We start from the raw sequence: 22350 nt of genomic DNA, 5'->3' as shown, positions 1-22350 counted from the left end.
GATTCATGGGGTCGCAAAGAGTTGGACTCGACTTAGCGACTGATCTGATCTTATCTGATAAGCCAGTTTACAAGGTCTTTGAGCTGCCTCTCTCTCCCATTCAAATTTACTATTCATGGGGGGATGGGCTAGTTTCATACTTGGGGTTTTAATAAATCCTCATGTGACTTTGTTTACCTTATAAAATGGCTTGAGGCCAAAAGAATTCCTATACTCATAAGTTCAGAGAAGGATATAAAAGCATGCCAATATATCAGAGGAAGTTTTTCAATGGATTTAGTAATGCTTGGTTAAAAAGAAATAAAATAAAATACAACTTATTATGTAATATTATAATGCACAGGGATAAATAAACTGAGTTCAGAGTTATTTGTTGGTATATTCTGATTATTTTGTGGAAAGTTTTTCATTTTGATTTTGATTTTTAAAATGCCAGTTGTATGGCTCCTTGCCAGTCGACATTGTGCCTTTGCAAATATATGTGTATATTAAAATTGGCGTGTATTAAAAAGGAATAATTTATTAAATTGAAAGTATAGGATGCTAAATATGATGAAGGCAAAATCTGTAAAAGAAACAAATATTTTTAAAACAATTTAACCTATATTTTATAAAATGCCTTTGAGAATGAACTAGACAAATGATATGCATATTATGGTAAAGTATATTCTACTGTGAATAAATGTACTGTATAAAAGTTAAGATATTATTATAGTTAACAAGTCTTATTATTGGATTATCTTACCAATAATTTAAATAGTATAGAGGTTATTTTTGGCTACTCTTCAAGAATAAGTAAACCAATTCTAACTTGTACTTTGAATATTATTTACTTAAGAAAAAATGTACAAGAATTTTTTCCTGTAAAATATTTTTGGACATATGTGAAATCTAAATCACTACGATATAGTCATATTTTGTGAACACAATAAAAAATAAAGATCAAAAGAAAAACATACAGTAGCTTTTGCTCCTACCCTTTCTTTTTTCTCAAATTTAATCATTTGAGAGGATTACTGTAATTTTTTATTTTTTTATTTTTTTATTGTAATTTTTTTAAAGATCGAAAGGAACTGCAGTAATCTTAGTGAAAAGGAATTTTAATAATTGAGGATACAAAATATTATCCTATTTGACTGAAAAATAATTTTTTCCTTTAGTAACATACATGTGTGTGTGGTGAAAGAGAAAGTGTGTATGTAGAATTACATAGGATGAATAAATTTATATAGATTTTCTGTTTGTTTTAATTCTAGGGTGTTATTATTTTTTCACTTTATTTCTTAATTGGAGTATAACTGCTTTACAGTGTTGTGTTAGTTTCTGCTGTACAACAGCATGAATCAGCTATACATATACATATATCCCCTCCCGCTTTAGCCTCCCTCCCACCCCTACCATCCCACCCCTCTAGATCATCACAGAGCACAAAGCTGAGCTCCCTGTGCTATACAGCAATTTCCCATTAGCTATCTATTTAACACATGGTAGTATGTATGTTTCAACGCTACTCTCAATTTGTCCCACTCTATCCTTCCCCCACTGTGTCCACAAGTCCTTTCTCTATGTCTTTGCCTCTATTCCTGCCCTGCAAATACGTTCATGAGTGTCATTCTAGGATCTTATTTCTAAGTGGTGACTTTAGACACTAGCTAACTTCATCTTCATTTTCCCAAGAAGACAGAATAAGAAAGTAGGAGTGATTTGCCCAAAGTTATACAAGAATTAGGAAGAGTTTAATCCAGGATTCAAATTCCCTTGTCCCAGTGCTCTTCCTTTACATACTGACTTCTGATTACTAATCTATCTTAGAATTCAACCATTCCATATTCTTATTTTCTTTCCTCTTAATTGATAATAAAAATTCCTAAATTTATAATGATATTGTTAGAGTAGACGTATACCTATTGAGCTTAGAAATAAAATGCAAATTTTTGCTTGTGACTAATAGAAGACTTTTGGGTCATAGCCACTATCTCAAGGATTAAAATAGGGTCTCTATTGATAAGAATTAGTGAAATATATTTATCTGGAAAGTGGCTAATGAACAACAGGAAGATTTGTAGATTTTGTCTGTCTTGGTTGCTTCAATTTCCATTCATTCTTGTTCAAGGACAATGAACTCAAATAAGCAGACTGAAGAGTTTTTAAGAATGATGAAGATATTGTAACTCGTTTAGAAAATCTAAGCAATATAAGAAAGTTTCTTTTCCATTTTTTTTTGGCTGTGCAGCTTGTGGGATCTTAGTTCCCTGACCCTGGACAGTGCAGTGCAAATCCTAACCATTCAACCACCAGGGAATTCCCAGAAAGTTGCTTTTTCAATTTAAAAATCCACATGAACTGCTTTCCCAACTAAGCCTTTCTTTTCCTTCTACTTTCCCGATTTGCCATCTTGTTTGATGTTTTTGCAAAGTGATTTAGATGCAACTAAGAATTCACTTTTCATACTGTTCATGGGGTTCTCAAGGAAAGAATACTGAAGTGGACCACATTTTGTCAGACTCTCCACCATGACATGTCCATCTTGGGTGGCCCTACACCCTAGTTTGGGTGTAGTTTCATTGAGTTAGACAAGACTGTGGTCTATGTGATCAGATTGGTTAGTTTTCTTTGATTGTGGTTTTCAGTCTGTCCTCTCTGATGGAGAAGGATAAGAGGCTTATGTAAGCTTCCTGATGGGAGAGACTGACTGAGGGGGAATCTGGGTCTTGTTCCGATAGGCCAGGCCATGCTCTGTAAATCTTTAATGTTGAAGGGTGGGACTGTGTTCCTTCCCTGTTATTTGACCTGAAGCCAAACTATGGTGGAAGTAATAAAAAAAATGACAACCTACTTCCAAAGGTCCCCTGCACCGTACGCTCTGCCACACTCAGTGCCCCCAACCCTGCAGCAGGCCACCACTGACGGAGCAGCAGCCTCCACTGGACACTCCTGGACACTCACGGGCAAGTCTGGGTCAGTCTCTTGTGGGGTCACTGCTCCTTTCTCCTGGGTCCTGGTGTGTACAAGGTTGTTTGTGCCCTCCAAGAGTCTGTTTCCACAGTCCTGTGTAAGTTCTGGTATCTCTATGGTGGGGATAATGGTGACCTTCTCCAAGAGGGCTTATGTGATACCCAGCTCTACAGCATCCAGAGCCCCTGCCCCTGCAGTGGTCCACTGCTGACCCACAGCTCCTCAGGAGATACCCAAACACGGGTATGTCTCAGTCTCTGTGGGGTCTCTGGGTCCTGGTGTGCACAAGGTATGTTTGAGCCCTCTGAGCATCTCTGGCGGGTATGGGGTTTGATTCTAAACATGATTTTGCCCCTCCTATTGTCTTGCTGGGGCTTCTCCTTTGCCCTTAGATGTAGTACAAACAACTGCACAATTGTGCTCATTTCACATGCAGGCAAAGTAATGCTCAAAATTCTCCAAGCCAAGCTTCAACAGTACGTGAATCATGAAATTACAGGTGTTCAAGCTGGATTTAGAAAAGGCAGAGGAACCAGAGATCAAATTGCCAACATCTGCTGGATCATAGAAAAAGCAAGAGAGTTCCAGAAAAACATCTACTTTTGCTTTATTGACTATGCTAAAATCTTTGACTGTGTGGATCACCACAAATATGGAAAATTCTTCAAGAGATGGGAATACCAGACCACCTGACCTGTCTCCTGAGAAATCTGTATGTAGGTCAAGAAGCAACAGTTAGCACTAGACATGGAATACCAGACTGGCTCCAAATCAGGAAAGGAGTACATCAAGGCTGTATATTGTCACCCTGCTTATTTAACTTATATGCAGAGTACATCATGAAAAACGCTGGGCTGGAGGAAGCACAAGCTGGAATCAAGATTGCCAGGAGAAGTATCAATAACCTCAGATATGCAGATGACACCACCCTTATGGCAGAAAGTGAAGAAGAACAAAAGAATCTCTTGATGAAAGTGAAGAGGAGAGTGAAAAAGCTGGCTTAAAACTCAACATTCAGAAAACTAAGATCACAGCATCTGGTCCCATCACTTCATGGCAAATAGATGGGGAAACAATGCAAACAGTGAGAGACTTTATTTTGGGGGGGGTTCCAAAATCACTGCAGATGGTAACTGCAGCCATGAAATTAAAAGATGTTTGCTCCTTGGAAGAAAAATTATGACCAGCCTAGATAGCATATTAAAAAACAGAGACATTATTTTACCAACAAAGGTCCATCTAGTCAAAGCTATGGTTTTTCCAGTAGTCATGTACAGATGTGAGATTTGGTCTATAAATAAAGTTGAGCACCAAAGAATTGATGTTTTTGAACTGTGATGTTAGAGAAGACTCTTGAGAGTCTCTTGGACTGCAAGGAGATCCAACCAGTCCATCCAAAAGGAAATCAGTCCTGAGTATTCATTGGAAGGACTAATGGTGAAGCTGAAACTCCAATACTTTGGCCACCTGATGCGAAGAACTAACTCATTGGAAAAAAACCTGATGCTGGGAAAGATTGAAGGCAGGGGGGAGAAGGATGACAGAGGATGAGTTGATTGGATGGCATCACCAAATCAATGGACATGAGTTTGAGTAGGCTCTGGGAGTTGGTGATGGACAGGGAAGCCTGGCGTGCTGCAGTCCATGGGGTCACAAAGAGTCGGACATGACTGAGCAATTCTACTGAACTGAACTGAACTGAAGAATTCACTATTAATTTGACCCAAACATAAAAGCAGCAGGCAAATATGAGAATAATTTATTTCTCATCCTGAGAAAGATAATCTCATTGGATAAAACGACAACCTGATGACAAAAAAGCTAACCATCTGTCTAAGACAGTTGTCTAAAACAACCACCTCCCATTACCTCCATTCACTCATACTCTATTTTCTCATCTTTATTTTTCTTCTTAGCATTTATAATAATCTGCATACCACATATGTTGGTATTGGGTTGGTGTCTTTTTTCCCCTCGCTAGATAGTAAATTCCATGAGAACAGAAAGTTTGATAGATTTTTGTGTGTTTATAATCTGCCTGGTACATATAGATATTTCATAAATATTTGAGTGAATAAACTACAAATTGGTTGTTTGTGGAATTTTGTAGTTAACTGAATAAAACTAACAATATTTGTTAAAAAGATTTCTAAAATCTTTGCAGTGACCATGGTAATATTTCAATTATGATTGAGCTTCATATTATTTTTAGGATCATAGTTCTGAATATCATTTATTATTATATAGTATAACATATAGAATGACATAGGAATTACAGTAAAATCCATATTGACTTCATGAATGACCCTGGTTTGAAAACAGCAATTTTATGATTCCCTTAACCATAAGATCAATATTAACATAACAAGTAATTTGCCAACTTGATAGGATACTACTGGCACATTGGATTTGTTGTCTTTTAGTTGCTAAGGCATGCCTAACTCTTTGCAACTCCATGGACTGCAGCACCCCGGGTTTCCCCATCCCTCACTAACTCCCAGAGTGTGCCCAAGTTCATGTCCGTTGAATTGGTGATGCTATCCAACCATCTCATCCTCTGCCGCCCTCTTCTCCTTTTGCCTTCAGTCTTTCCCAGCATCAGGGTCTTTTCCAATGAATCAACTCTTTGCATCAGGTAGCCAAAGTATTGGGACTTCAGCTTCAGCATCAGTCCTTCCAATGAATACTGAGGGCTGATTTCCTTTAGGATTGACTGGTTTGATCTCCTTGCTCTCGAGTCTCCTTCAACACCACAGTTAAAAAACATCAATTCTTCCAGGCTCAGCCTTCTTTATGGTCCAACTCTCACATCTGTACATGACTACTGGAAAAACCATACTTTGGACTATATGGACCTTTGTCGGCAAAGTGATGTCTCTACTTTTTAATACACTGTCTAAGTTTGTCATAGCTTTTCTTCCAAGAGGCAAGTGTCTTCTAATTTCATGCTGCAGTCACCAGCCAACTGTAATAATATAATCACTAAAAAAGGGAATAAAGAATAATTTTACAATGACCCCCTTAACCATAGGTTCAATATTAACATAACAAGTATTGTGCAAACTGATAGGATACTACTGGAATACTGACTACTTTTCTTTAAAGTAACATATAAAAGTGCATAATTTCAAAAACTATGATATTATAATATCAAATTTGTCAATTGACAATTTAATATTGACAAAGTTAAATTTATCAGTATTAAATATTTAGATTAGAATATTTCACTCATGTAATAGAATGAAATGAAATGATTTACTTGTGTTTAATCTCTAGTTTAGTTAATCAACCAAGTAATAATTGTTACCATATCTGGCACACTTAAACTATCTGGAAGATTGTCATTATTATTCCTATTACAGCAAGAAGTTGTTTAACTTTCCCCAAATGTTAAAAATTTTAATGGAGATTACCTTTAGAAAGCTTTTCCTTTTGGGAGGACTACTCTTTAGTCTGTGGTGTAAGCGGTTAGAATATGACTAGAGAGGTAGGAAGTATGTGGGCCCCAGGTTATTTGAGACTCGATGCCATTTTATTCAAAAGATTTTGCCCCATGTCTAAAAGGCTGCCAGCCTGAGGGAGTCACTTTTTGTCAGGCACGGTGGTATGCTAACAGAAGCCAAGAAATAATAACAAGCCTTCTTGGACTTCATGGACTCTTTCTTAGTTTGTGAGAAAACTAACTTTTCACAAATATTGTGATGTGAAGAAATTTATGGTGTTCATTTAAGAAAACACTCAGAATTCCATGTTACTAGGACAAGTTAGACTAAAGTCAACAGCATAGTGTAGTGGGTTCAAAACACAAATCTGCTCTTTAGTTATGGAAACTTAGACAAATTATTTAACCTCTTTATACCTCATTTTCTTATATGTAAAATGAGAATACTAACACCCAAGTTATAGGATTATTATGAGCACTAAATGATACAGCACATGTTATCTCATTGCTTAAAGTAGTATCTGGAATATAGGAAACACTAATTCTATCCATTATCATAATTTTTGGAGATCAGGGAACAAAGACAAAGGTAACATGCAAAATCAGAAGCTACTTTAAAAAATCAGTGATTTCTTGGGACTTCCCTGGTGATCTAGTGGCTACAACTCCGTACTCCTAATGCAGGGGATCCAGATTCAGTCCCTGGTCAGGGATCTAAATTCCATATGCTGCAGCTAAGACCTGGAAGAGTCAAATAAAAAAATCAATCCCTCAATGATTTCTTAGAACACATTTTGATCAATCACTGTCTAAACAAATATATTTATTGTTACATATCTGACATTGTATGATGGCATGCAAGTACTTTTTTCCAATTTGTAAAACTAGAAATGTTAATATCAGTACTCCTCACAGATTTAATTATTAAACTTAGCAAGTTGCCAGGCACTATTAATAAGCACTCAAAAAAATTAGTTCTGCTACTATTCTTATTATTATTATCATTATGATATAGTAAGACCAGAGTTTGAGAGATACATGTGAGGGCAGAATATGAGAGGAACAGAAGAGCTAATACTTCAAGTCTTTTGAAGAATAGTTGTTTTTTTTTTCCAGATGGAGAGGAGAGGAAGAATATTCATGGATTCCTCATGTGTTTTTAACCTAAATTTGATTTGTTTTCAAAATGTCTGTGGGCCTACAGTTATTCCACTGAGAAAATGCTTTTGAATTAACCATGTCCACAGAAACTAATCAATCAACAGGTAATTGAGCATTAAATCTGTGAAATATGCAGATAAAGTGTAAGACAGACTTCCAGCTGGTTTTCCTATATCTACATTCTCTCTTCGTTAGCATACTTTTCATGAGGTTGACATACTAATCTTCCTGAATACACTTTTCATCATGCCATCACTGCTAAGAAGCATGGAGTCATTCTCAAATGCCTTCTGTATGCAGCACAAATGACTCTGTCTAGCTTCAAGGATCCTCTACAGCTTTGCACTTCAGGATCTAGCACCAGCACCAATACCATCTGGGAATTTGTTAAAGAATCTCATACCTCAATTTAGACCTACCAAATTAAAATCTGCAGTTTAACCAAGATCCCCAGGTATGGAAATTAAAATTTGAGAAGCACTTCTCTACAATACCTGTTAATCTAAAAAGAACAAAATCACTTATGCATAATATAACTGATGGTCCCATAAAGAAGAATTAAATCCTTTCTGTAATATTTCTGCCTTCAACGCAATTTTTTTTGTAAATTAATTAATTAATTAATTTTGACTGTGCTGGGTCTTCATTTCTGCACGGTCTTTTCTCTAGTTGTGGTACTCAGGCTTCTCAACCCAGTGGTTTGTCTTCTTGTGGAGAACAGATGCTAGATCATGCAGGATTCAGTACTTTTGGCTGCTGGGCTCTAGAGCACAGGCTCAACAGTTGTGGCCCACGGGTTTAGTTGCTCTGCACCACGTGAGATATTCCCAGATCAGGGATCGATCCCCCGTCTCTGGCATTGGCAAGTGGGTTCCTATACACTGATCTACAAGGGAAGCCCCAAAGCAATTTTTTTGTTCATGTTCCTAAACTCCACTAGAAATACTTTATTTCCCTCCCACCTACTATTTAAATCCCATCCATTCCTGAAGGCCCAGTGGAAAAATCTCATATCTTCTGGAAAACTAAAACCATTTTAAGCTACACTAACCTTCCTGAATACTTCTTGCATTTAAGTCAACACCATTTATTCCCTCTTACTATTCATACAATATTCATTGAATAATCATTTTCTCAATGTTTATTGTTTACCAAGCACTTTTGCACTGGCTAGAATGCTGACAAAGATTTAGATTTTCCCTGCCCTCATTAAGGTCACAATCAGAACAATAATGATTCAGTAGAAATACCTTAAACTCCACAGGCAAGAAGTACCAGCTGGAGGATGTAGGGGTACAGGACCATACATGATTGGTTTTTTTTCTTGGTTAAATTATCTTAAATGAAGGTAGTAATGTTGAAATATATTAAAAGCTTTTGTGTCATGAAATAGATGAACATCTTAACTGACAAAGACAAAACAGATACTGGGCTTTGTTTTGTGTTAAATCCATAACCCTATAGATTATTATAAGGTTTCTTAGGCCAGCCATGTGTTTTTCTTCATTCATTCAACAAATCCCAGAATTTAAAAGTAGATCCTATTTGTCCTTTTGTGGCTCCTTAAGTTTCAGGCATGGCAATCACTAAATAAATACTTGTTGATTGAAGACAGTCTTTGATCTTAAGTTGGGGACAAGGTTTACACACATGGAACAACCATTGCACAAATACAGCCCCTTCCTCCTACTGCTACTCATGACATAAGGAAATGCTCATGAATTTGCAATGACATTTTAGTTTATTACTAGTGTCTTTAGGATCAAAAATGTTCCTCCAGAGTGCCATGGAAATTTCTGTTTCTCTGTAACTTATGCTTGTGTTCACCAGAGACTTGTTGGAGCACAGCCAACCAAATGGGATTGGCTAATAAAAGTGTTTGTGGGTGAGCATTTTGGAAACAAGTTTCAAGACCATTTGCTAGCAAACTCTCAGCAGGTGGAATTTTAAACAACATAATGTAAAATTTGATTTACAGAGGCCTAAAGGGGCAGATGACACCACTCTTATGGCAGAAATTGAAGAGGAACTAAAAAGCCTCTTGATGAAAGTGAAAGAGGAGAGTGAAAAAGTTGGCTTAAAGCTGAACATTCAGAAAACGAAGATCATGGCATCTGGTCCCATCACTTCATGGGAAATAGATGGGGAAACAGTGGAAACAGCGTCAGACTTTATTTTGAGGGGCTCCAAAATCACTGCAGATGATGATTGCAGCCATGAAATTAAAAGACGCTTACTCCTTGGAAGGAAAGTTATGTCCAACCTAGATAGCATATTCAAAAGCAGAGACATTACTTTGCCAACAAAGGTCTGTCTAGTCAAGGCAATGGTTTTTCCTGTGGTCATGTATGGATGTGAGAGTTGGACTGTGAAGAAAGCTGAGCACTGAAGAATTGATGCTTTTGAAGTGTGGTGTTGGAGAAGACTCTTGAGAGTCCCTTGGACTGCAAGGAGATCCAACCAGTCCATTCTAAAGATCAGCCCTGGGATTTCTTTGGAAGGAATGATGCTAAAGCTGAAACTCCAGTACTTTGGCCACCTCATGAGAAGAGTTGGCTCATTGGAAAAGACTGATGCTGGGAGGGATTGGGGGCAGAAGAAGAAGGGGACAACAGAGGATGAGATGGCTGGATGGCATCACCGACTCAATGGACATGAGTCTGAGTGAACTGTGAGAGTTGGTGATGGACAGGGAGGCCTGGTGTGCTGTGATTCATGGGGTCGCAAAGAGTTGGACACGACTGAACTTAAAGGGTCAGAGGAGATAAAAGACATGATGAAGTTTATAGTATCCATATTCTTTGAGAGTAAAAATACAAGTTAGCATTTCTTGCTGTTGCAAAACATCTCATCAGCTCTTTAGGTAGACACATATGCTTCTGGTAGACAGCCTTTCTTCAGTAGATCTCAAGCTCCAAACAACAGCCCTAGAGTACATAAAGTTTAAACACTATGCAAGGTCTTTCTGAGACCCTTGGTTTTTTCAATGTGATTCACAAGTATGATCACACAAGGAAATTTCAAAACCAATCTAAGTAAAAAGACTATTTCCAACTAACATAAACCAGAAATATACAGAACCTAGTATTACACAAATAAAACTATTACACACATTACTTTGACTCAAGAACCATCAATTTCCTTATATTTATAACCTTCAAGTTGGCTTCAGCTTTCCTTTATATTATTTAGGAATTATACTAAAGATGAGCATTCCCACATGGTGTGCAATTTTGTTTTTAGGTTTTAAATTCTCTGGGTAGGTATGGAAGAAAAGCTGTGAACCCTTAATTGAGCAATTATTATTTTCTTAGTGAATATAGAGTTTGAGGATAATGCCAAATCTTCCTTTCATCAAGGAAATAAGTCTCACACAGGCAGTGGTGTACACATTGTCTGGCAAAACCCCATCTTCAGGTGGAAGAGCCAAGTTAAGACTGAAAAGGGAACTCATTCTTCACCTCTAGTCACTTCTTGGTATCTACTGAGGTTCTTGAAGAAATGCCAATTAGGACCAATTTATATGTCTCCTTGTAGATTTTAGATAACTCTTCAGTAAGAACTGTTTGTTTATCTCATTTAGACCATTTTTCCAGAGCAAGAGTTGCAAATTTGCTGCTGAATATGCTGTTTGCAGACCATTGCTAGGTTTCCATGTGGATATAAAGCACTGGTACTTGAAAAATTCATTAAGAAGTGAGTCATTTGAACTCCCAGATCTAAATTTCTGGAGTGGTTCTACCACATTTTTAAAATGCTGTTCAGAATTCAAGCAACAGAAAATAAAGAATTCATATGCAAACAGTACATGAAATATACTTAAACAAGGCATTTGCTGCTTCACAGCTTGTGCCATTGTTTAAGTAATTCTAATTGTTTTTATGTTTTTCTTTATAAAGAGCTGGAATCTGCTTTTCTGAACTTGTATCATTATTCTTAGTTTTCAGACACTCACTGTCTCCTTTATAATAAAACTTTCAAATATCTGATAGTCCATGCTTGCCTTCCTGTTTAGATTTCTCTTTTTGATTAAACATCTCCTATTTCTGTACCTATTCCTAAGGTTATATAGCTTCCGAACTTCATCATTAATGAGAAATTAGCTTTTCAATAACTATATTTTGAACATAAGCTGCCAATAATCAACTCAAAGTTCAAAATATAGACTTGTATTTTACAGAATATTTTTATGTATAAGGTTTATTTGAATCCCATATTTAGTGAGCTGTAATACATGAGGTGCAGTCTAGCCATTACTGTTGAAATGTTAGACTAGTAGACCCAGGTACTGATAGCATATTTTTTGATTGTCTCAATTAATGAAATTTTTACTAGACACTACTAAGTGATGATTGAAAAAATCATGCTGAAATATTACTGTCAGCTACTGGTGTAAAATTTCTCACCAGAGAACTATCACAACCTCAGAATAAAATGTTTGTTGTCTAAATACAAATTTTAGCAGCCACTAAAATTGTTAGGAAGAACTTAGATCACTTTGCTCCTTAATTATGTTTTAAAACAATTTTTATTACACAATATAAAATTAAAATAGTTACTATTTGCAAAATTCCACTTATTTATATTATTTATTTAGTTATTTATAAAAACATAAGCTAGCACTCTAAATTCGACCTGAAGATAGTTTGAGTTCCTTATCTTCCCACAAAAATTTTTCTAGTCTTTTGCAAAATGCAAAAGTGATTTGTCCAACAATGTAGATGGCTAATAATCACCCAGATGACAACAGCAGTTCAATGCATCATGCTTTCACTTCTCATTAAAATTGCTCTATTACTGAAGCTTAACCAAATTTTCTTCATGCTTGGCCTTCCATTTGAGTCTGATACCCTACAGTTTTCTTTCAATATCAAATTTTGCTTTGTCTTGAATTATTTTCTTTCCTCCTTTAACCTACTTTCAAGAAATAGAAAAAGGCTCTTTGATGTGACAATTCAAAGTGTGTTCGGATAAAAGGTAAATAATTCAATAGCCTTTTGAGGAGGGTTGACATTTGAATGTTGGAGGTTGTTTCCTTTACTCATCGGCTCTCCTAGTGAGATCAGGTGACCCATGTTAGTGACTTGCTGGAGTGAGTTTTGAATTTGTGAAAAACTTCTAATAAGAATAGTGATAGAAATAGCAAAGAAGAATCAATGAAGTAGGGAAGTCCAAGTGTATGTTCTTATCAAGTGTTATACTTGTCCAATAGTTACAAACCTCTCTGAAAATATTTATATGTGTGGGTGGAGGCAAGTTGCCCATTAAATTGTGGGAAGTGTTATCAGATTTATCAGGACTTGGTTGTAAATTTGACTACACAGTTTTGGCTCATAGAGAAATGAGGAGGAAATATCTGATTAAAGTGTGCATTGCTGCTGAGGCAACTGAATGTTGCCATAGCAATTGAGATGAAATGTGCAAGAAGTGAGATAATTAAATCTAACCCCTTTAGTAGTTTTGACAGTCAATGCACTGCCAATAGGAAAAGTTATCTACAGTATTAAGATAAAACACATTCCTCATGGAAAGTCTCCTTACTAGTATTTTGTTGTTCCCTTCCTAAATACATTGCTTTAGGTGTCTAATTTGAATGTTCCCTTGTAATAATCAAATACAGTTTTGACCTTGGTCTGCAGTTACCTAGAATTTCGGCTGGTTTATTGTATCATGGGAGCAGACATCTATTAAAAAAAAAAAACATTTTTTCCCTCTAGTTCCTAAAAAAAGTATACTAAAGCCAAAGCTGTCATATTTGAGTTTGAAATTCAATAATATCTAGAACGTGCTGCCCTCTTCAGGAACTGATGCTCAAAAATACTTTGAATTTTTTAGCAGTTTAGTAATTATAAATATAAGCTATAACATCAAAAATTATTAATGATTCTTTAGAAATAAGCACTACACAAAATAAAGTATTTCTCAGTCTAAAACTTTCCATTAAAATCTTTCATTGAAATCAATAAATACAAAAAATTGAAATAAAATATTGATATTTATGATTAATATAAAAAGCAGTTTTCTTAAACTATGGTCATGGGAGAACTTCTCAATCATTCCAGAATGTCAGATATCCATAATCATAAGCCATATATTTCATTAATATTAAAAATATCTTTAAAAAATGTAAAAAACGAAGTAGGACACCTTTAAAATCTTAATTTTATACTCCAGCAAAAAGTCATTAATTTTGTCAATATTTATCATTTGAAATTTTCACTAGTTTTCATTTACTGAAACATCATCTTTCTTGGAAATAATGATTTCAAGCTACACTAACACATTATAATTTTTATTCAGGATTACTTTATTCAAAAATAACATTGAAAGATCTGAAATGTCATTATCCAAATAGTCAAGTAAACCCCTTTTCTATATATGTTATCTAAAAATTTCTTAAGCTATCACCGTTTTGGCAGAGGGAGATGAACTGTGTGTTTTTCTTTAGATTAAGTTTATGATACATAAAAGAGAATATGACAACTATATAATGACTATATATATCAGGATATGAGAAAAGCATATTTTCTTACAGCTGACATGTTCCTTTATCTTAGAACTATTGACATTGAGAAAGATTATTTTGTGCTAATTATTAAATGTAAGAGTCACTGTTAATTTAAAAATTTTAAAGGACACAATAAATTCAAGAACACATATGCTTTTTCATAATATAATTTATTGTAATTCTTTACCAAGCAATGCAATTAAAACCTGTTTTCAATGAACAGAAAACAATAAGAAAATATATATCTCTTTATTATCACTTATTTAATGTGTAAAAATAGGAGCATGGGCTCCTAATTTTGTTTTTCAGCTTCTGTATCAGATTTTCAGTTCAAGATTCCACCAAGAAAATGAATTTACATATAAATAGATCTAACAGTCATTAATGCTGACTTCAAGAATGTAAAATGCTCCTCAGTTTTTCCTTAAAGAGTTTTAAGTATGGCTGTCCCATCTGTTTCATTGAAAAATTCAATCGAGCTAAAGGGGATAAAGAACAACAATAACAAAAAAAAATGCTTGACAATGTTCTCTTAATCAAAGAATATTTGTTTAGGAAAAATAAAATGTTTTATCCCTGATTTTGAAAGTAGTTATCACAACAATTGCCTAATCCAAAGGGGCTTCCCAGGTGGCACAGTGGTAAGGAATTCACCTGCCAATGCAGGAGACACAAGAAACGTAGGTTCGATCCCTCAAGAGATGCTGGTTCGATCCCTTGGCCAGGAAGATCCCCTGGAGTAGGAAATGGCAACCTGCTCCAGTATTCTTGCTTGAAAACTCCATGGACAGAAAAGGCTGGCGGGCTACAGTCAATGGGGTCGCAAAGAGGTGGACACAACTGAGCAACTGAGCACACCGTTCTGTCCAAAGGCATGTAACACATGTTTAAAAATTCTTAGAACACTGAATTGTGTTTTCTTAGGCAATGGCACCCCACTCCAGTACTCTTGCCTGGAAAATCCCACGGATGGAGGAGCCTGGTAGGCTGCAGTCCATGGGGTCACTAGGAGTCGGACACGACTGAGCGACTTCACTTTCACTTTTCACTTTCGTGCATTTTAGAAGGAAATGGCAACCCACTCCAGTGTTCTTGCCTGGAGAATCCCAGGGACGGGGGAGCCTGGTGGGCTGCCGTCTATGGGGTCGCACAGAGTCGGACACGACTGAAGTGACTTAGCAGTAGCAGTAGCAATAGATTTACTTCATTTTATTTTGCTGCTGATGCATTACATTTGGCAGTTAGGATCCCTATGGATGGAGGTATAATAAATAATAATATTTCTTTGCTTTTCAGGTATTTATGGCACAATGATAAATTTCATCTTTCCCAGAATGGTAAGTAAAGAGCTCTTTCTATATTTGATAACACTGAACACAAACAAGAAAAAGTGAATTGCTATAATAGAAGTGGAGTATCATTTGCTAAATGTGTTGAATTATCTGATAATTATAAGGTAGCATATACTCCTCAAATAAATGGATACCACATTCAAATTCTATAAGCATTCCAAAATACTTACCAAAATATGCTACAGGGCTCTTCAGAGGGAATCTAAGGTTTTTGTTTTCTCTGTTGGATTGCATTTGAACATAGTGTATTCCATAGTTAATTTTCTGGGGTAATTTATTTTAAAATATACACAGATATAGAAATAAAAGTGGCTTACATTCTGTGAGAAGAAAGATACATATTGAGAGTGGGTGAGCAAGAGTCCTTTGGAATTTTTACTGTTACATAAAAACTGATTGTAATTTATGTTTGACCAGGGCTTTGCAGCACCTGTGAATTTAAAAATGTTTGTTTTCTAAGAGCATATATCATAACTTCTCCTAGGCAAGCTAGCTACTATATGATTTTGTTTAAACACATAGTGTTGTTGTCTTTCTCTTTTTATGACTTAAAATGGTAATATTTAGTCTTAATCATAACCTCTTTATAATTTAGATAACAATAAAACCAATCTTATTAAAAGGGAAAGGTTACTATAAAATGATATTTCTTAGTAAGCTATTTCTGTCTCCTATAAAGTTCTTCCCCCAGTGGTTCTTGCATATTACCTATAAAAAGAAGGAATTTCTCACTGTAGAAAAAAACACCTTGAAATAAACTAATCATCAAAAAGTGCTATGTTAAGTGAAAAAGCAGAGCACATTATAAATACATTATATATTGTGCTTATGTATTGAGGGAAGAGAGAATTGGGATCATACTATAGGCTTAGGAAAAGGACACAAAAGGTACACAGACAGTGGGAATATGGGTAGTTTGCTGCTGCTGCTAAATAGTCTTCATTTTTTCTTTATTTTCTGAGTTTCCTATAATAAATAGATATTATTCTTATCAGAATAAGAGCATTATTTGAATAGGAGACTGTTCAAAATAGTATACTATTATTAATTAAATGTATATACATAAAGTTGAGGAAATACCTCTGCATCAATTTCATAGCCAAAATGATCTTATACAATTAAAAACAAACAAATAAAAACCTTCCATTTAATCCCATAAGGATGTAAAAATATAAAATGAAGATTAACTGGGTAAAAGTATACAATAAAATAATTAAATATTTAAAATAAAGTTGAAGCTATTACCTTTATTAATTTTACTCTAATACAGAAATACTCCTAGAATTCAGGCATATGTATGAAAAAAATAGTCATTTTTAAACTGAAATAAAAAGATCTGCAGATTCACATTAGTTTTTAGCATATAAGAATTTGGTGTTTTATGAACTTTTTTCAGAAGAAGAAAAGATTAAGGTAGGAAAAGACCAAAACATGAAGGTACAACTTTAAACTCATACTTTAAATCAGTAGTTCGTACTGGTTAATATTAGCAGAAAACTTTGATATAAAATCTACAGTGTGATTTACCCACCTACAACCAATTGTCTTTGCATGTAAGTGCAGACTTATTTTAGGTCCAAGATTAAAACAAAATAAAGTATGTTAGCAAAAAGTGTTGCTTTTAACCTTAAATAATGTTAATAAACCATAAGTTAATAGTAAACATAGTAAATAATGCAACTAATCAAATATTTTTGAGATTAAAGACTTCTTCTCAAGGGTATTTTATTATCCATTGTGAAGTCAGCATTAAAATATCATCGTTATTTCTCACAACTTATCTGGAAATAGGCCAATAATTTCAGAAGACAGTTGAGGGAGGGAGAGGTACTCCAGAAAGGATATAGTAGAGTTCACATTAACACTTCCCAGGTCTTCACGTTCATCCTACTTGCTCTCATTTTACATAAAATTATGACAGAACTAGTTCTCTAATTGCCTAGCTCACAAATTGGAAGGCACACTATCAAAGTTGGGAGGGACCAGAGAAGAACTTTCAAATCTATCCACCACCAGTAAGAATTGAGGAATCAAAGATTAGTTGTATGATATTGAGTAAGATATACCATAAACTTGGGTTTAAAACTCCTGATCTGTTAAATCAAACAGTCATACTGGAAAATTTTTAATAAAATCTAAATTCTTTTCCAGCCCTGGAATTTTGCAACAAAATATTATATCCTTAAACTTACTACACAGAACATGAGATAATACTGGGAGATTTTGAAGTTGTTACAAAGAAAAAGGTTTTAATGATTAAAAGGGTAAATTTCATTCATCTGCAAAATTCACTTATATTGTTCTAAATTATATTCTGTTAATGAGGGATTAAATATTTTGATGATATTTTTCCCATAATACCATTTTTAAGATGTATCTAAAATTTCAACCTGAATTTTCTCACTTTGCTTTGAATTATAGTATGTGAGAGAAAATCTAACATCAGCTTCTTCTAAAGAATGGAGGGCCAAATTCATACCTATTTGTATATGGAAATATAGATTTCTATAGGTTTATGCTGCCAGAATGCTAATCTGAAATACTGGTGCTAAATCCCTTCGGTTTTGTTTGACTCTGTGCAAACCCATGGACTATATAGCCCACTAAGCTCCTCTGTCCATGGGATTTTCCAGGCAAGAATACTGGAGTGGGTTGCCATTTCCTTCTCCAGAGCAATCTTCTCAACCCAGGGATTGAACCCACGTCTCTTACGTCTCCTGCACTGGCAGGCAGCTTCTTTACCACTAGTGCCACCTGGGAAGCCCTGAAATACTGGGGGAATCAAAAATTTTAATTTATAATTTTATGTTTTTAATCCACTCTAACATCTTTAGCACAATTAACATGACATTTTAGAGAGATGATAAACAAAATCAACTTCTTGCCCATATTCAAAAGCAGAGTCAATGTGAGAAGCTATTAAATAAATACATCTGCTAATTCAAAGTATTTCTAAGTGTGCAAGTTTAAACAGCCAAAGTTCTGAATTACTGTATAAAACGACTTGAAATGTAAACATATACTTTGTTGACATGTATCTGTTAAAACTGAACTTTAAAACAGAATAACTCTTTAATGTTATTAAAAATTTTTAATAGGTTGGAGATAAATGCCAACTATTTATATAAAGCAAATTTATCAGTGTAATTAATCTGTATTTCAAAAAAATAGATCTCCTGTCTCATTCTCAATGAACAAAGATTGAGTGCATATTTCTGTGAATAGTCACAGCATCTAATCTTCAATTAACAATAAAACATACTATATTTCTATGGACATTAGTAAAAATTCATAACTTTATTTCATTAATGATAAAAGTTCCATAATGGATTTAACTATAGACAGTAGTCATTTTGCCATTTATTTTTTAAAATTCCACAACAGTTTCCAAAATATCTAATGTCAATTTTTAGGTCAGATTGATAGTTATATTAAAGCATTGTTAATTGACCAATAGGTTGATTACTTTTAACATTTTGAAAGGAGAAAGATGAAAATAGGCCTCTCCTTTTCTTTCAATTAAAATTGCATGCAATTATTCCTGAAGACTATAGATCTCTTTTGGGATTTCCGGTTTCAAACAACTTTTTGGTTCATTTCACAGGAATAATATTCATCTTAATTAGGAAAAACAATTGATGGGCTTTTTACAAGAGGGAGTTCACTCTGTGCACTGATTACTACCACTAGATTATCCTGTTTAAAGAGAAAAAAAGCCCTTCTTTTAAGCAGTTAGTTGAATATGTTATCTATTAGTAGCCATTGTCTTTGAAGACAGAATGTTTTTCTTGACGAATGGTTAATCCATTTTGCTTTAACCACCAAATTTTCCTAACCACTATTCCAAATTGACTTCTAAAATGTTTTCAAATATGTAAATACACCAATCAAATATATAAACCAAAATTATTAAATAAATAAACAAACTCATGTGTGGTATATTACTGAATTGTTTTACACAGGTTATAAGGTTAAAACACTTGCGGAGGGGGGTTCAGGATGGCGAACGTGTGTACACCCATGGCGGATGCATGTTGATATATGGCAAAACCAATACAATATTGTAAAGTAAAAAATAAATAAATAAACTAAAAAAAATACACTTGCTTCACTTAAAAATTATTTTTTGATATGCAATAACTAAAAAAAAATTTCAAATACATAATGAGAAGTAACACAAACACTTGAGAAGTAACCACAAATACTTGAGTACCCTGTGACCTTTCAAGCTCTCGACTTTTTTTCTACAATTACTTAATGTCAATTCAAGGTTAAACAAGGTTCGAAATTTTTTCTGTCCCTTGTTTTTCCTTGCGATTTTGTCTCATGTATTTGCATCCCTGCTGCTGCCAAGTCGCTTCAGTCGTGTCCGACTCGGTGCGATCCCATAGATGGCCTCCTACCAGGCTCCTCTATCCCTGGGATTCTCTAGGCAAGAACACTGGATTGGGTTGCCATTTGCATCCCTAAACATACCATTGTTTGGTTTACATGCCACAGGACTGGAAAAGGTCAGTATTCATTCCAATCCCAAAGAAAGACAATGCCAAAGAATGCTCAAACTACCGCACAATTGCACTCATCTCACACACTAGTAAAGTAATGCTCAAAATTCTCCAAGCCAGGCTTCAGCAATACATGAACTGTGAACTTCCAGATGCTCAAGCTGGTTTTAGAAAAGGCAGAGGAACCAGAGACCAAAATGCCAACATCCGCTGGATCATCGAAAAAGCAAGAGAGTTCCAGAAAAACACCTATTTCTGCTTTATTGACTATGCCAAAGCCTTTGACTGTGTGGATCACAATAAACTGTGCAAAATTCTTCAAGAGATGGGAATACCAGACCACCTGACCTGCCTCTTGAGAAATGTGTATGCAGGTCAGGAAGCAACAGTTAGAACTGGACATGGAACAACAGTCTGGTTCCAAATAGGAAAAGGAGTATGTCAAGACTGTATATTGTCACCCTGCTTATTTAACTTATATGCAGAGTACATCATGAGAAACACTGGGCTAGAAGAAGCACAAGCTAGAATCAAGATTGCCGGGAGAAATATCACTAACCTCAGATATGCAGATGACACCACCCAAGGCAGAAAGTGAAGAGGAACTCAAAAGCCTCTTGATGAAAGTGAAAGAGGAGAGTGAAAAAGTTGGCTTAAAGCTCAACATTCAGAAAATGAAGATCATGGCATCTGGTCCCATCACTTCACGGCAGATAGATGGGGAAACAGTGGAAACAGTGTCAGACTTTATTTTTCTGAGCTCCAAAATCACTGCAGATGGTGATTGCAGCCATGAAATTATAAGACGCCTACTCCTTGGAAGGAAAGTTATGACCAACCTAGATAGCATATTCAAAAGCAGAGACATTACTTTGCCAACAAAGGTCCATCTAGTCAAGGCTATGGTTTTTCCAGTGGTCATGTATGGATGTGAGAGTTGGACTGTGAAGAAAGCTGAGTGCCGAAGAATTGATGCTTTTGAACTGTGGTGTTGGAGAAAACTCTTGAGAGTCCTTGTGACTGCAAGGAGATCCAACCAGTCCATCCTAAAGGAGATCAGTCCTGGGTGTTCTTTGGAAGGAATGATGCTAAAGCTGAAACTCCAATACTTTGGCCACCTCATGCAAAGAGTTGATTCATTGGAAAAAACTCTGATGCTGGGAGGGATTGGGGACAAGAGGAGAAGGGGATGACAGAGGATGAGATGGCTGGATGGCATCACTGATTCGATGGACATGAGTCTCTGTGAACTCCGGGAGTTGGTGATGGACAGGGAGGCCTGGCGGGCTGCGATTCATGGGGTCACAAACAGTCGGACATGACTGAGCGACTGAACTGAACTGAACTGAATAATATGTAAATGAAAGTGACTTTTTCATTCAAAAGCAAGTCTTGAGATTCAACCATTTATTGCACATAAGTATAATTCATTAGTTTAGACTGTTGTATAGTATCCACCCTATGACATAATTTGTTTATCCTTTTTAATGCTGATAAATTGTGGGATTGCTTCAGTTCTTTGCTTTTGCTTTTTACTATCATACATAGTGCCACTATGAACATTCTTCACCATGCATAGATGGATAGGTACAAAAATTTCTCTAGGTCATATAGTTCTCAACCTGGAATGATTTTTTCCCAAGGGAATATTTGGCAATGTGTGGGAACATTCTGGTTTATCATAACTTGAGGTATGGGCTGTCTAGGTGACTAAGTGTTAAAGAATCCACCTGCCAATGCAGGAGACATGGCTTCGATCCCTGGTCCAGGAAGATCCCCTAGAGAAGGAAATGGCAAACCACCTCAGTATTCTTGCCTGAGATTTGGAAAACTCTGCAGTGGCCACAGGATTAGTAAAGGTCAATTTTCATTCCAATCCCAAAGGACAATACCAAAGAATGTTCAAACTATCATACAATTGTGCTCATTTCACATTCTAGCAAGTTTATGCTCAAAATCTTCAAGCTAGTTTTCAACAGTACATGAGCCTAGAAGTTCCAGATGTACAAGCTGGGTTTTGAAGCAGCTTAGGAAACAGAGGTCTTTGTGCCAACATTTGTTGGATCATGAAGAAAACAAGGGAATTCCAGAAAAGGATCTACTTCTGCTTCATTGAATACGTGAAAGCCTTGGACGGTATGGATCATAACAAACTGTGGGAAATTGTTAATGAGATAGGAGTACCAGATCATCTTACCTATCTCCTGAGAAACCTGTATGCAGATCAAGAAGCAACAGTTAGAACTAGACATGGAACAACTGACTGGTTCCAAATTGGGAAAGGAGTATGACAAGGCTGTATATTTTCACCCTGCCTATTGAACTTATATGCAGAGTACATCATGTAAAATGCTGTGCTGGATGAATCATAAGCTGGAATCAAGATTGCTAAGAGAAATATCAACAACCTCAGATATGGAAATGATA

At 35.5% G+C, this 22350-nt stretch overlaps 1 protein-coding gene across 1 annotated transcript in view; it reads left to right on the top strand.

The window, feature by feature from the left end:
* ADGRL2 (adhesion G protein-coupled receptor L2) overlaps nucleotides 1-22350 on the top strand; it is a 302557-nt gene that overhangs the window by 45970 nt on the left and 234237 nt on the right. Inside the window, exon 2 of the mRNA XM_044944794.2 lies at nucleotides 15363-15403. The gene's annotated coding sequence lies outside the window, so the exon portion shown is untranslated. The remainder of the gene's footprint in view (nucleotides 1-15362; nucleotides 15404-22350) is intronic.

This window comes from Bubalus bubalis, chromosome 6 (assembly GCF_019923935.1).
Source record: "Bubalus bubalis isolate 160015118507 breed Murrah chromosome 6, NDDB_SH_1, whole genome shotgun sequence".
Taxonomy (NCBI): domain Eukaryota; kingdom Metazoa; phylum Chordata; class Mammalia; order Artiodactyla; family Bovidae; genus Bubalus; species Bubalus bubalis.
The sequence above is the reverse complement of the archived record's forward strand: the minus strand, read 5'-3'. Positions and strand labels throughout refer to the sequence as shown.